Source organism: Sus scrofa, chromosome 13 (genome assembly GCF_054392235.1).
Source record: "Sus scrofa isolate SSC_HxYL_T2T_F1_AM1 chromosome 13, Sscrofa_HxYL_maternal_Yorkshire_Landrace_v2.0, whole genome shotgun sequence".
In the NCBI taxonomy this organism is placed as follows: Eukaryota; Metazoa; Chordata; class Mammalia; order Artiodactyla; family Suidae; genus Sus; species Sus scrofa.
In genome coordinates, this window is record NC_139395.1 from 207,153,355 (window position 1) to 207,167,204 (window position 13,850).

At 37.2% G+C, this 13,850-nt stretch overlaps 1 long non-coding RNA gene across 3 annotated transcripts in view; it reads right to left on the reverse strand.

Annotated features, from left to right (window-relative positions):
- Positions 1-2,463: 2,463 nt before the first annotated feature.
- The window catches only part of LOC106505844 (uncharacterized), a 458,785-nt gene continuing 447,398 nt past the window's right edge, over positions 2,464-13,850 (reverse strand). For 2 of the 3 annotated variants that reach the window (XR_014825113.1, XR_014825111.1), the window contains 2 exons: positions 12,163-12,480; positions 2,464-5,541 (listed from right to left, as the gene is read on the reverse strand). This is a non-coding gene — a long non-coding RNA (uncharacterized LOC106505844). Of the gene's footprint in view, positions 5,542-11,767; positions 12,481-13,850 lie in introns of those variants that run through there. The other variant, XR_014825114.1, reaches the window with a different exon arrangement.

A 13,850-nucleotide genomic window follows, 5' to 3' on the forward strand; every position in this document is an offset into this window, starting at 1 on the left:
TACAACAAGCTAGCAATGTACTTTTTGTATTATATATTTTCCCTTTTTACATGCACTAATGCCATAACCTTTGTGGCTATTTAATGTCTCAACAATTACCAACAATTGCTCTTTACTAAATTTTTTTTAGAGTCATTGACTTAAAAAGAGTAATTCTGCCACCTGGTGTTCTGTGAAATCCAGGGTAGCTATTTGCTTCTGGGAAATCAGCGTCTTGCCAACTTGAAAGTTCTAACTCAGAATTCTAATAGAATCAGCTATGCCCCTCTCCCTGTTTTTCTTTTTGTTTTTGTTTCTCCAGTTTGCATAAACCAATCATGGATGCTGCTTTATCTGTACTTGTGCCAGACTTAGCACTCATTCCTCAGAATTTTCATTAAGATTTGAAGAGCCAAATAACAAAATTTTAATTGAAACTCTATGTTGTTCTGCTTGAATTTTAAATATATATGTATATGTATATATTTAATTTAAGATATATTTGTACAGCTGAATTGTCAATTACTAGTTGATAGCTTGGACCACAGAGATATCTGTGCTATGTTTTTAAAAAACAATGGTAAGAAAAATAAAAGAAAACACAAGCTTATTGCTTTTTTTCAAATTATAGCTTTTAGGAGCTAGGAAAAATTGTGTGTGTGTTGAACTCACTACTCATAGAAGTAAACCAACCAAACTTTTTTAAAGTTATCTTTTATGGAATTAAAAAAAGAAAGAAAGAAAGAAAGAAACCATCCATAACAAAGAAATGATCACTAAATGAATTAATGTGTTTCTACATGTAGAGTGGAAAGTTCTAGGAAATAATGCAATGTCTAGAAGTTTCTAGTTTATCTTTCTTCCCTAGAAAGACAGAAGATGATATGCTCTAAAAGTTGGCCTGGACTTCTGAGTCTGCTTTCCTTGAATTACTTGAATTACTGAACTCTTTGTATCATTCTGTTCCTTTTGGGTATATATTTTCAAATTTCAGGACAAGTTAGTATTCGTAGAACTAACCTTAAAATTGGGTATTCTTAACCCTAGAAGTCTATGGAAGAGCTTCATTAGAAATTTATATATACATGTATATTTAAGGTTTCAGAGGGAGAAAAATCATTATTTTATCTAATTCTCAAAGAGATCTGCGACCTATCCCCCCCTCAAAAAAAAAAAAAAAAAAAAAAAAACCATGTAAAAACAACTCATTTCTGTAATGCTAATGCCTGAGATCAAAGGTTTACATGGTATGCTACTGCCATCTGGTGTTTGCCTAGGATGTCTCAGTTTTCATTAGCAACTCTAGTTGGAAGGATGATTCAGAAACATTCTGAATCTAGTGGGGTTCTGCAGAAACTTAAGGGAAGAGAACACATAAAAAGAGTAAATGTCAGGCTTTGGGTCCCTTACAGCATCCCTTGAATTTTAATAGATTAGTGCTTTAATCAAGTAGAGACCACTCAGAATTAAAGATTTCTCCTCAATAATTTTACTCTTAAATGCCTCTTTTGTGTTTGGAGCAGAAATTAGAACTGGCAGGATTCCCATTTAAAAAAAGAAAAAGAAAAAAGAAGAACATCTAACTAGTAACATTTTACAAGTGAAGACAAGAAGAAACCATGATCTCATTGGGATGCTGCAAGGAATTTTCAAATCTTGGAGACAACATTTTCTCTATCTGTGAGTTCTGGATAGTCACTCAACATGAGCCAAATTTCAAAACTTTCTAAAGTCTAGGCATTTTGACTTAAAAAAAAAAAACCCAAAAAAACTAAAAACTACAAAGATGGGGGAAAAGTCTCAAGTTTACTACATAAAATTAAAAGTTTTTCAGCCTTACAAGTTCCCATTATGTGCCCAAATTGATGTGTGTTGATTTCACTAGCTCATTTAAGTTGCCAAAAGTGATTTGGGCTCTTAAATGTCCAAGAAATGTAAGATTAATAACAGAGCACTGGAAAGAAAATACAGAAGTTTCCATGATAACCTACCAACTCAGTATTAACCTACCAATGCCACAAATGCATGGCCCTTTATATATTTTTAAAAGTATCAACTTATCGACTATGTAAGAGGATGATTAGAGACACTGGCAACTGCTCTTAAGTAACAAGTGTATTCTGAACGGAATGAAGAAATAAACTATTAAATTGATTTCTCACTCTCGCAACTACAAAATTATCCCAGGAAAACTTCCAAAGGCTCCAGTGGACATTGCAGGGTTATTTCCAGCCAGCACAGAGTTTCTATTTAAGAGAGAATTTGAAGTAGCCCTTTGACTGAAAAGGGAATGTGGAGACTAGTCTTGAACCTGATTTTGAAGAGCAAGAACAGTAAATCAGGGGTCCTGTGTGGATGACATCACTCAACATATATTCTGCCAGAATGCAAAATGTTCTTCTAGAGAAGTAGCATATAGCCTGTGAGTCAAAAAAATAAGCAGAAATAATCAGTATCAAAATAAACACAAATCAAGTCATGGTCTCTCAGGAAAAATTTTACTTCATATTCTATTTTTGCCTGGGGGATGATGGAGACAGATAAATGTAATTCAAAATTGCATTGAAAAGCATTACTCATATTTTCTGGATCAAGTCACCCCTCACCTGAGTCTTTGATTCTGTAATGAATTGGCTTCCTCTACATGATACACCGTCTCAAGGCATCGAAGAAGTACCTCCAACAGGAGCCTCAGTTAAAATAAAACATGCCAGGATTCATGTCTCTGTACCTGAGCTGCTCAAGTTCTTCCACTAACAAACATCTCAGAAGTCAGGGCCATGTACCTGTTTTGGGAATCTCTCGCCTGAGTGCAAGCTGGCTCTCTGAATTGGCAGTACAGTTGTTGGGAGACTGTATTGCTCTGGGCTTGCCCATCTGATATGCCTGTCCCAGAGGAAGAGCTGCAGGAACTGATAGACAGTTTCCTTCCACTTCATGCTTCTTGACCAATGAAAACAAAGCGCAGAAGCGGAAAAATCAGTAATCACGTAACAAAAGACCTCGGGCATAAAAATCTTTCATTTTGGACAGTGGAGACTTGATTTTGTTACATCCTCCCTCAAATTTGCTTAGAAATCACAAAAACAGTACTGGAAAAGACCGCAAAAGACCACGTGTCCAGTTTCCTGCCACCGGGGCCTGTTTTATGTGCCCCTTACTTCCCCAGCCATGCCGGACTAAGAGTATAGATGTTCTCTTTGGCAGTCTTTCCAGTACTTTCATTCCAGCGGTGGCTGGACTCTCCCCTCCACTTTCTTTTGACCTGATTCTGTAGCTGTAGTTTTGCTTCTTCCCCCAAGAGAAGGCACTGGCTGCATTTTGACTTGAAACTTCTCCTTCTAGCCCACGGTGACCTTTGATGCCAACCCATCAAATCTTTCTGTTGCTGTGGTTCCCAGCGAACTTGCAACTGCTGTTACTCTAGACTCCCTTCTCACCACGCTTATACCAGCGCCACACACACCAGCCTTGCAAAACAGATAAATTTCTCTCTCTCTCTCTTTTTTAAATGGCTGTGCCTGTGGCACGTGGAAGTTCCCAGGCCAAGGGTCGAATCAGAGCAGCAGCTGCTGGCCTACACCATAGCAGCGCTGGAATCCCAGCCACCTCTTCGACCTACAGAGCAGCTTTGGACACCGCTGGATCCTTAACCCCACTAAGCAAGGCCAGGAATCCATCCCTCAACCTCATGGGTACTAATTGGGTTCTTAACTTGCTGAGCCTCAACGGGAACTCCCAGATGAACTTCACGAGGCTTCATTCAGCCTCCACCCTTGGTGACTTGCATATTGTTTTACCAGCAGTTCAACCAGGCTGTATTAACACCATCAAGGGTCTCACCTTCTTCCTCCAATGCTACCTAGTGACCAGGATCAGGTCATTTCAGCTCCATCCCTTTCTGCCTCAGAATAAGCTTTTTGGGTATCCAAAGTATCTTGAAGGAGTTGAAAAAACCTTTGACCCCACTCTGTGTTACAAAGGAAAAAAAAAAAAAAAAATCAGTTCCAATGTTCTCTGAAATATTTCTCCCAGAGGAGTCATTCATTTTTCATGGAACTCTTAGTGGCTTTTATTCCTAAACTGAAGTGGGTAAAATTAATATGCAGAACAAGCTTGCCCCCATGGGATATTTGCTTCACTAAAATGTATGAAAATCAATATGAATGGTAAAATTATACTTTTCTCTGAATTGTTGGGATAAGGAGTAATTTTTGTTTAAATATGGCTCATGCTCATTCCAAAGTAGTTGAGTGCATATGGATATTTTCTAACCACCCTGTGTTTTTAAAGAAAATTTCTTTTGTTGTCACTTATTTACCAAAAACCACATTTTATGACTTCAAACCTTCTTCATCCTTTAAAGTTGACATGTATTTGGCTCTTTCCAATTGATCTCAATGCATGTCTGACTGTGGTAGTATCAAGAGCCAATATCCATTTCTTTCAAAAAGGATCAAAGAAAAATTCATTCTCTGTTCCCATAAAAAGAGCTTTTTTTGAAAAGCCCTTCCCACTGAGCATTTATTTTAGAAGAAATTTAAATAAAAATTAGAGCAAACATTTTCACCCTTAAATACAATACTTTTAAAATTTCAATAAAATTGAACATGTCTTATGACAACAATATTGTACAAGTAAATCAACCTTGTATTGTCATTTATAGGACTACATCTTGTTGCAAAATAGTTTTATTATTATTTGCCTTCCAAAGGTGTGACTCTGATGGGTGTGTATATGCGCATATGTGGGGGTAAAGTGGAGTATTGCATACTTTCAGAATTTTTTAAAGGAAAACCTGGGAAGCAAGGTCTTTAACTTCCTGAAGTGAACAAGCTTGGTTCCCACCAGTATCTACTCCCCTGTAGATGAACCTGGAGGTGTTTCAGAGAGCACTGGAAGAGAAAGTTCACCTCTATCTCACAGCTCATAGTCCCCCACCACAAATTCATCCAACTGTACTTCCCTGTGATGTTTTTATAGGTCTGTAATCATTTACCTGCTCTTCTGAAATCTAAGAAAATTAAAGTTTTATTTTTCTTTCCCCAATTCATTTGGCAGCAAATTCTAAACTGAAGCCATGCATGGCCTTTATTTATTTTAGCCCAATGAATTCCTACAATTCACTGCCAAAATATGAATATATTTGATTACAAGCTAAGGGTATATGTACCATAATACCTATCTAAATAAGTTCTAAAATTCCTGACTTCCAAGTTTTACCTGGTCCTAAAGTTTTTAGATCCGAGACATGGACTTCTACTGGATAATACAACCACTTCTGGAAGAAGAAATGCCCCCAAGGAAAGGCCTTATTTGAATCACTGTTTCCTACCTAGCAATAAAGACGATGAGAAAACTTTGTTTAGAGACAAGAGTGGGCACTAGAAATACAGAGTGAAAAGAAAAGCGAGATATAGGCTTCAGATGGCAGGAACTGCCTGCGTCATATAATTTCAAATGAAACCTCCTTCCAGATCATCATCTAAGAAGCAAAAATGGTTGCTTCCATACTTCTGTATGAAAATCTTGCGGGAGAGTGGATTCCACTGATTTTTAAGCCTGTAAAATTAGAACCATACTATATATTATTCACATATTCCATATTTGAATTAACATATTCCAAAATAAATTCTAAGAATGGAGTTTAAGAAACTCAGAAACTTCTTCACATCTTCTAGATGTAAAGGATCTCATTTTTTTAAAAAAAAAAAGAGCGTATGATTATAAAAAGAATGTAAATATTAAATAAGTCACTGAAATCTATAATTGTGGAAAACTTGATGGCTACAAGGTAACACAAAAGAAATCAATTCATGGAGTTCCTGTCCTGGTGCAGCGGAAATGAATCCAACTAGTATCCATGAGGAGGCAGTTTCGATCCCTGGCCTCGCTCAGTGCTCATTGAGTTAAGGATCCAGAGTTGCCTTGAACTGTGGTATAGGTCGCAGACAGAGCTTGGATCCTCGTTGCTGTGGCTGTGGCATAGGCCAGCAGTTGTAGCTCCAATTTGATCCCTAGACTGGGAACTTCCATGTGTTGTGGGTGCAGCCCTAAAAAGAAAAAAAAAAAGGAAAGAAAAAGAAAGAAACAAACAAATGAATTCAGACTCCTAAAAATTTGGCCAACTATCTATTTCTCTTTCTTATATATTGTACATCTCATATATAATATATATTTGAAATACCTTTTTGAATAACTGACATTCTACTACACATTGGAAATGCAAAAGAAATTGCTTAAAATCAGTAAAAAAAAAAAAGTCTTTCAAATAATGTTATAAATGTATTGTAAGTTGTGCTCAGAATCTGTAAACTTTCTGATATTTCATTTCAAATATGCCCAAAACTTAATGACATAACATTAAGAAGTATTTTAAGCAATTTAGCAAGTTTCTTATGCTCCATTCTTCAAACATTGGTAATTGATTTAAGTGGAAAGTTTCATATCAACTATAAAAAATTCTCATAAAAAATCAGATATGCCTAACTTGGAATCATGTAATATGCCTGATTTACTAATAACTTGGGACACATATTTTTAAAATATGTTTCGGGGAAAGGCTTTTCATTTACAATTTGATTATGGACATAGAGTTATAATCAAGCCCTAGTAGCACCATGTCACTTTTTTATTTTCCAGACACAGATAGGGTTTTGATTTGATCACATCCTCAGGAATTCAGTGTGGCTCACTGTTGAGTGGAATCTTGGATTATGCTCATTTAGAGCTGGAAGGGGAAATGACCAACAAGAGATCTAACGGAAACCAGACTTTGCCATATGGCTCCTAACTGTTTGCCCTTTGAAGCTCAGTGAAAGAGATCTGAGATACTACAGGGATGTTTTTCCTTTGTCATGAAAGATTTGTCTAGGAAGACAGCAGAAGCCATGAATTTGACATGTTGGTCAAAATACAAGAAATCCAAGCCAACAGATGGGAAAGCAGAGGGCCTGCAGCTGCTTCAAATGAATCCCTGTGGCGTTGAGCATCCTTCAAAGGGGGCCAGTCTCAGAATAAAGCCACAGTTCTCCCCATCACCAAACAGTCCTGTAGGTCACGGCTCATGATAGAACTTCTATTTGCTTCAATTCAGATAGACCCTTATTAAACAGCAATATTTGGTTGGTAACCTTAGGTATAAAAGAGGTATAATCAGTGCTGTTTGAAAATTAACTAATTAAAACTCTCCTTCCTTGGCTTATTCTCCTCAGAACTAGGCAACAATCATATTTTTTTGTTGAAAATTTTGGCAATTATGTGTTTGCAAAATTTGGGGGTGTGTTTATGCTATCCTGAACCTGAGATTTTTTTAAAAATACATAATGAAATACACCAAGTCCAACTCTACTTGACTAAAATTTAGTAAGCTTTCAAAATCCTACTTGGATCTATCACAAGCAAAGAAGCAAAAAGCTATCACTTCTCCAGAAAGAAAATTCGGGAAATATTAATATTCTTATATGCCACATTTTGTTTCATTCATGAATTACTTATTTTGATAAGAAAAGAGTACATTCTTAAAATATAGGGAAATACTTTACATATAAATTTGCTTCCATCCTGGGATGGTTGTGCTTTTTTCATTTACAATTTAACTTTTTTGTTTCATCTCTGCTGGGAAATGCCTACGTCATTGGGGGCAGGGGCAAAAGTCAGAGAGGGTCTGCTTTTTCTGAAATTTCATGGTCTCCCATGATTCCGTCCTTTTAAGATGAAAATACTGACAGCTAGAGAGGAGAGTCAAAAATAAATAAATTAAGGCTCTTGAGTGTTGTTCAAAGCTATGATTTCATATAAATGTTACAGTGATTATTCTATACTAAGATAAAAATCCAAGCTGATAAATGCCTTAATAACTTCCAGCAACTACATGAAGTTGGCCTATTAAAGTTGGTGGCCTGCCTGTCTCTGTCTCTCTTGAAGACAGAATGAGAAGAGAGAGGCTCAGAGTACCCCACCCCCCAAAGAAGAGATATAATTTCCTAAATTACGGTAGTAGTTATAAAAGTAAACTCATTTCTTTCTTTCTTTTTTTTTTTTTTTTTTTTTTGTCTTTTCTAGGGCTGCACCTGTGGCAAAAGTAAATTGATTTCTAAAAAAAAAATTCTGATCAGTCTCCTAGGAAGAAGGCATCCCTTTGGCTAAGGATCAGGCTCCCTTCATAAAGAAAAATACACCTGAGGGGGAGTTCCTGTCGTGGCTCAATAGAGACGAATCCTACTAGGAACATGAGGTTGTGGGTTCAATCCCTGGCCTCGCTCAGTGGGTTAAGGATCCAGGGTTGCCATGAGCTGTGGTGTAGGTCACAGACGCAGCTCAGATCCTGCATTGCTGTGGCTGTGGTGTAGGCCAGCAGCCGTAGCTCTGATTGGACCCCTAGCCTGGGAACCTCCATGTGCCACGGGAGCAGCCCTAGAAAAAGGCAAAAAGGCAAACACACCAAAAAAAAAAAAAAAAAAAAAAAGCGCAAAAGATCACATTGGTATTTGTTAAATAATGTGTGTTATGATCGCCAATAAAACTCATAGGATGTATGAACTATCATCGGTTAACTGGTTCTCTGCAGTTATGGTCAAATCTAGAATCTTTCCGTCATATTTGCTATCAAACACACTCCTGAGCCATACCCTCTTCTTTGCCCTTGCTCAGTCACTCCCTCTCCTCTCACTGCTCTTCCTCATCCACAGCCAGCTGTGCCCTTGCACTGCCAGTCAGCCAGCCAGCAAAGAAAGGATGCCCTCCAGGGGGCTTTACAAACACCCTGGGGTGTCTGGGAAATGCATCCATGGCCTCATTGCAGAGCGCCCTTTCCAACCTCTTTTTGTGGAGAAAGAATAAGGATCCTGGAGTTCTCCATGCCCATCAGTCACAAATCATGTCATCACATGTGCACTGGATGAAACTATAAAATCACACATCCACTCAAAAGAAATGGTGTAGGCATTAACTCTGGGCTGGTTTCCGGTGGTATATACTCAGCTTCTTGCCTCATTTCCTCTAGCATTCTGTCATTGAATTTAAAGGATTTCTAAAGACAATAAAGCTGAAAGCAATGGAAAGAAACTTGGCCAGAAAAAGAAGAGAAAATAAGCCTTCAATACTAAAATCCTTTAAAGGGGGAATGAAAGAATTACATTAAATGGCAATTATAGTACAGTAAGGAAATGATTCCAGGGCTGGTAAGCTCATCATATCTTGGGGTTGGGGGGCTGGGAAGAATTCCATAGTCAAGCAGGCAAAGGTAAACTCTGGAGCCAGAACATAATGACCAACGCAATGCATTTGTGTCTAGAGGATGCCACTAGGGCAAAAGTCATTGAGGTCAAGGTCAGTAAGAAGACCATCACTGAGGTCTCTCTTTCACCTTCAGTGGTCCTTCCCTTCTAGCACTACTCAATTCACAGGGAACTGAGAATCATTACGGTGTTCTAGGAACATTTGACCAAGTGCTTAATTTACCCAAAGGCTTTCATGAACCTGGCCAGGTCTCTCAGTTGGGGTGTCAAGAGCTTCTCAGTTGGAGTGCCAAGAAATGCAAACAATGGAAGAAAGAGTTACTGTCCACAGTTACTTGATAGGGGTTAATCACAATTCAATTAATACATTTTCAGCCATCAATCATATGCTCAAATATTGCCTGAACCAAAACAACTCAGCCTAACAAAAAGTTGATCACTCTTTACATGAACCATAGCTCTACTTTGTGGATGGTTTTTACCACGTTGATCACCTAAGCCTTTTAAGTCTTTCCTTCCTTCCTTTCCTTTTCTTGCTCTCTCTCTTTCTCTTCCCTTTTTTTCACATTCTTTCTTTTCTACTCTGCCTCTCTAAACTAAATTGAGTCTCTTGAGGGAAAAGTAATTGTGCCACCTATAGTTGTGTCACATCAGAAGAATCTGATAAACATTTGTTGAGCTGAACAAAAGTGAAGGTTATGGGAGTCATTCTGAAGGTGAGAGAGAGAAGGAAGAAGGCAGTGGAGGAATAGAGTTCCTCATCTGTAAAACGTACGTAATAGCCATCTCTCTAAGTTACTGATAAATTTTGATATCATGTTCTACAAGTCTGGCATTTACCACGGCTTCAGTTAGAAGCTGTTAATATATTACTATTGTATTTGTTATGGTATTATTTTTTCTATGCTTGACAATGATATTATGTGTATTATTGAGTTCATAGGTAGCCCTGTGGTGACCAGCTATGTTGCCTTTGTCTCCAAATAGAGTCTTGACAATCCTAGGAAAGGCTTTACCACTATCTACCACTCCTTTTTTCCATGGTTGTCCTTTTCCAAGTATGTTCTTGCTTATTCTTTCTCTGTAGTTTGTGTCATATTTTTTTTCAAGTTTTCTTAAGGGAACTTCTCCCATCCTAATGGTTTTAATATTAAATTTCTAAATCTGGTTTTAAAATGAAGCAGGTTTGCAAAACAGAAGAAAGAACATGCAAACAGATGAAGCTGGTGTTGGAGAAGCTGATAGATAAAAATATTTTTTTTCAATATAGGAATTCCCCAAATTTGTGGTGTCTGGAGACAAATGATTCTAATCTATTTTGTGTCAGGTAAATCCATTCCGTTCATTTGGGAAGTGGATTTAGTTTTTAGATGTTTCTCTTTACAATTAATAATAAACTCTGGTTCAAATAATGAGAAGAAAACAGGAAATGGGAAAAAAAAGAATCTTCAATATGTGATGCATGATGGTTTTGGATAATAATTATTTCCATATTTTTTGTATTATTATGAAAAGTAAAATATCAGACCAACATTTAGATTGTTTTATGAATGGAAAAAAATATCATTTTGTGCCTGATAATTGGCATTAATACTTCTACATATTATAAGAGATAGCACTCATCTATTTACTGCAATGTTCTCTTTTGAAGATTTATTTTAACATTCTAATAAATGACCAATCTGCAGGCAATTGGATATTCTGATTTCTCCCCAGGGGAGTTAGAACTTAAATATACATTTTAGAGTCATTTATCTTTAGCTAGTATTTAATTAAAGCCATAAGACCAGATAAAATTACTTAGAGAAAGAATAGAAATGCAAAGATATTACTTTGTTATAATAGTTCTTAGCTGTTGATCATTGAAAAAAAAGACATGTAATCAGAGCAAGTAACTGGTGATTGATTTCATCATCTAAGAGAGATAAACAGCTATGGAAACCATAGCTTAATAGAGGTATCAGTGTAAAATTTAGGGGAGTCAAGTTGAAGGCACAGGCTTAAACCCCTAAAAAGGTTAGAGGTGATTTGAGACCATGTATACTTTGCTGAAGTCACTCATGGCTATTTTATGATTTAGAAATTTACTATTTATTTAAATGAACTTCCTAGAAGAAAAAAGAAAGAACTTTTTATTCCGCCTTTACTTCAAAATAGATAAATTCTAAAATAGGTTTATAGTTAACTAATTCGTCTTCTAATTCAAATGCCCAAATGCAACTATGTAATTTCATGACACTGTTCTTTCATCCTAGTCTGACCTGCTTCCCAGGCTGTTTTTTTACAGATTAACATTCTCAGACTCAGAGTGATTCCAAAAAAAGGTCAACATTCTCCATTTAATGTCTAGCAAAATGCTAATAAATTTTATTTTTTGACAATAACAAAACAAAAAGTCCCTAAATACACATATACAACAAATATTTTTAAATTGACAGAAATGGTAAAGAAATGGGGCCCAAAAAATTGTAAAAGCTTTTGCTGTTTTGACATGATTCTTTCTTAGAACTTTTGATACTGACTTCGCTTTATATGGAAGACAGTGTAAATTTTCTTTTGCTAGTATAAATAATGGTATTAAACAGTAGTAATAGAAAAGACTGTGTATTTATATATAATATGTCATAGTTCAACTGAGAATTGGTGAGAAAGTCCAGCCAGGAAGTTTTCAGCAGTGACAGTACAGAGCAAAGATAAGCACAGAACAATGTGTAGGTTGTAGTTTGACTATAGCTCTATCCAAAGAAAGACTTTTTATTCAGGTGCTTTGAATCTTTAGGTACCTGTTCCATTTGCAAAATGTGGGTTAATGAGTAAGAAGGCTAATTCCACCTTACATTGTCTCCAAACTTGGGTCAGTTGTCACAGAAAACCAAAGATATATCATAATTCTATTCTTCCCTGAGATCATAAATAATTACCTGTGCGTTCATGTAGTACATACCAGGTTTTTGTGGTTGGGGTGGTTTATTGGATCACGATGCTCTTCTCTTCTTTCCAACTTAAGAAGACTTGGTCAAAGAAGGGTAGTTTCTTAAAGTGTTTATTTTGCTCAGAAATCTACATTTAAGTACTTCTTAGAGGGACTAGCTTGTCTCTGCTCCACTTGAAAAGAGCTGGGATGGCTTCAAAGCTGGAGTTAAAAGTCATCTGAAGCTTTGCTCACACATGTCTGTTGAGATCTTCTTCAAGGCTGTCAATCAGAAAACTTGGGTTCTGTGCTTCCTCAGAAAAGAGTGGCTGGATTTCAGAGTCGAGTGTTCTGAGAGAGAAAGAAGTAGAGAAAGAGAGAGTGTAGGCAGAAGCCTTGGGAGCCAGACAATGCCACATCCACTGCATTCTATTTCTCTATCACAAGTGCCACCAAGATCTAATGGAATGGAAAATGAGCTCTACCTCTTTATAAGGAGAGGCAAAGTTCTGTAAGAGCAAAGGAGAAATTCAATCCAGCATAACTTATTTGCTCAACATACACCAGTATTTTTCCAAAGAGACATTTTGTTGTTGCTGATGTTATTTTCTAAAGGAGTTAAATTTTATACTGAGGAAGGGTATTGATGGACAAGAAAAAGAGTCACATAAAGCAATTAATTAAAAATTTTGTATATCATTTAATAGTAATTTATGCTAAATATACATGTGTTCAAATGCCCACTATTCACTACTTGAATATTTGAAGGAGAAATTCTTTATATGATATGGCAAAAGGTGGAACACCAGCTTTAATATGCAGTTTTTCCGTGGAGGTAGCAGGGTTGTTGTCATGAGTTCAAATGTCAAATATTATTTTTTCTCCCTCTCCTCCTCTTTTCACCTTTTCCTTTGCTTTTAGGGCTGAACCCATGGCATGTGGAGGTTCCCAGTCTAGGGGTCGAATGGAGCTACAGCTGCTGGCCTATGCCACAGCCACAGCAAAGCGGGATCTGAGCTCAGTCTGCAACCTACACCACAGGTCATGGCAATGCCCGATCCTTAACCCACTGAGCAAGGCCAGGGATCAAACCCGCAACCTCATGGTTCCTAGTCAGATTCGTTTCAATTGCACCACGAAGGGAACTCCTGTAAAATATTTTTTGCATTATTCTTAAAGTAATAGTTAGATCTCATCACACTCTATACCCACACTGTTTCTTCAGACTTTAAATTAGACCCAAAGCCAGTGTATGGCAAGTGGTTGTCGAAGTGTATATAAAATCAATCTAGGAAAGGAATTTTCTGGAGAGTGAGAAAATGTGAAAAACTCTAAAGAGTGAAAAGAATAGAGTTGGAGGGAAAGAGATAGGCACATATCTTTTTGGTGTGGAAAGGCAGAGAGTGGAGAGAGGGAAGGATGTAAAAGAAACACCCAGCTCAGTGAGGAGGGAAGCCAGTATATTCAGTGTATTCATCATTGGTACTTTCTGGAGTGCAGTTTAGAGAGACTGCAAGCAATCACATCCCAACTTTGTTGGGAGAGATGACTAAATAACTAAATAAATCCAAGACCCCCTGTTTTTTGCTTAATGGTGGCACCCATGGCACATGGAAGTTCCTGGGACAGGATTGAATCCAAGCCGCAGCTGCTCCCTAGGCCACAGCTATGGCAACACCAGATTCTTTGGCCCACTGTGCCAGGCTGGGGATGGAACTTGT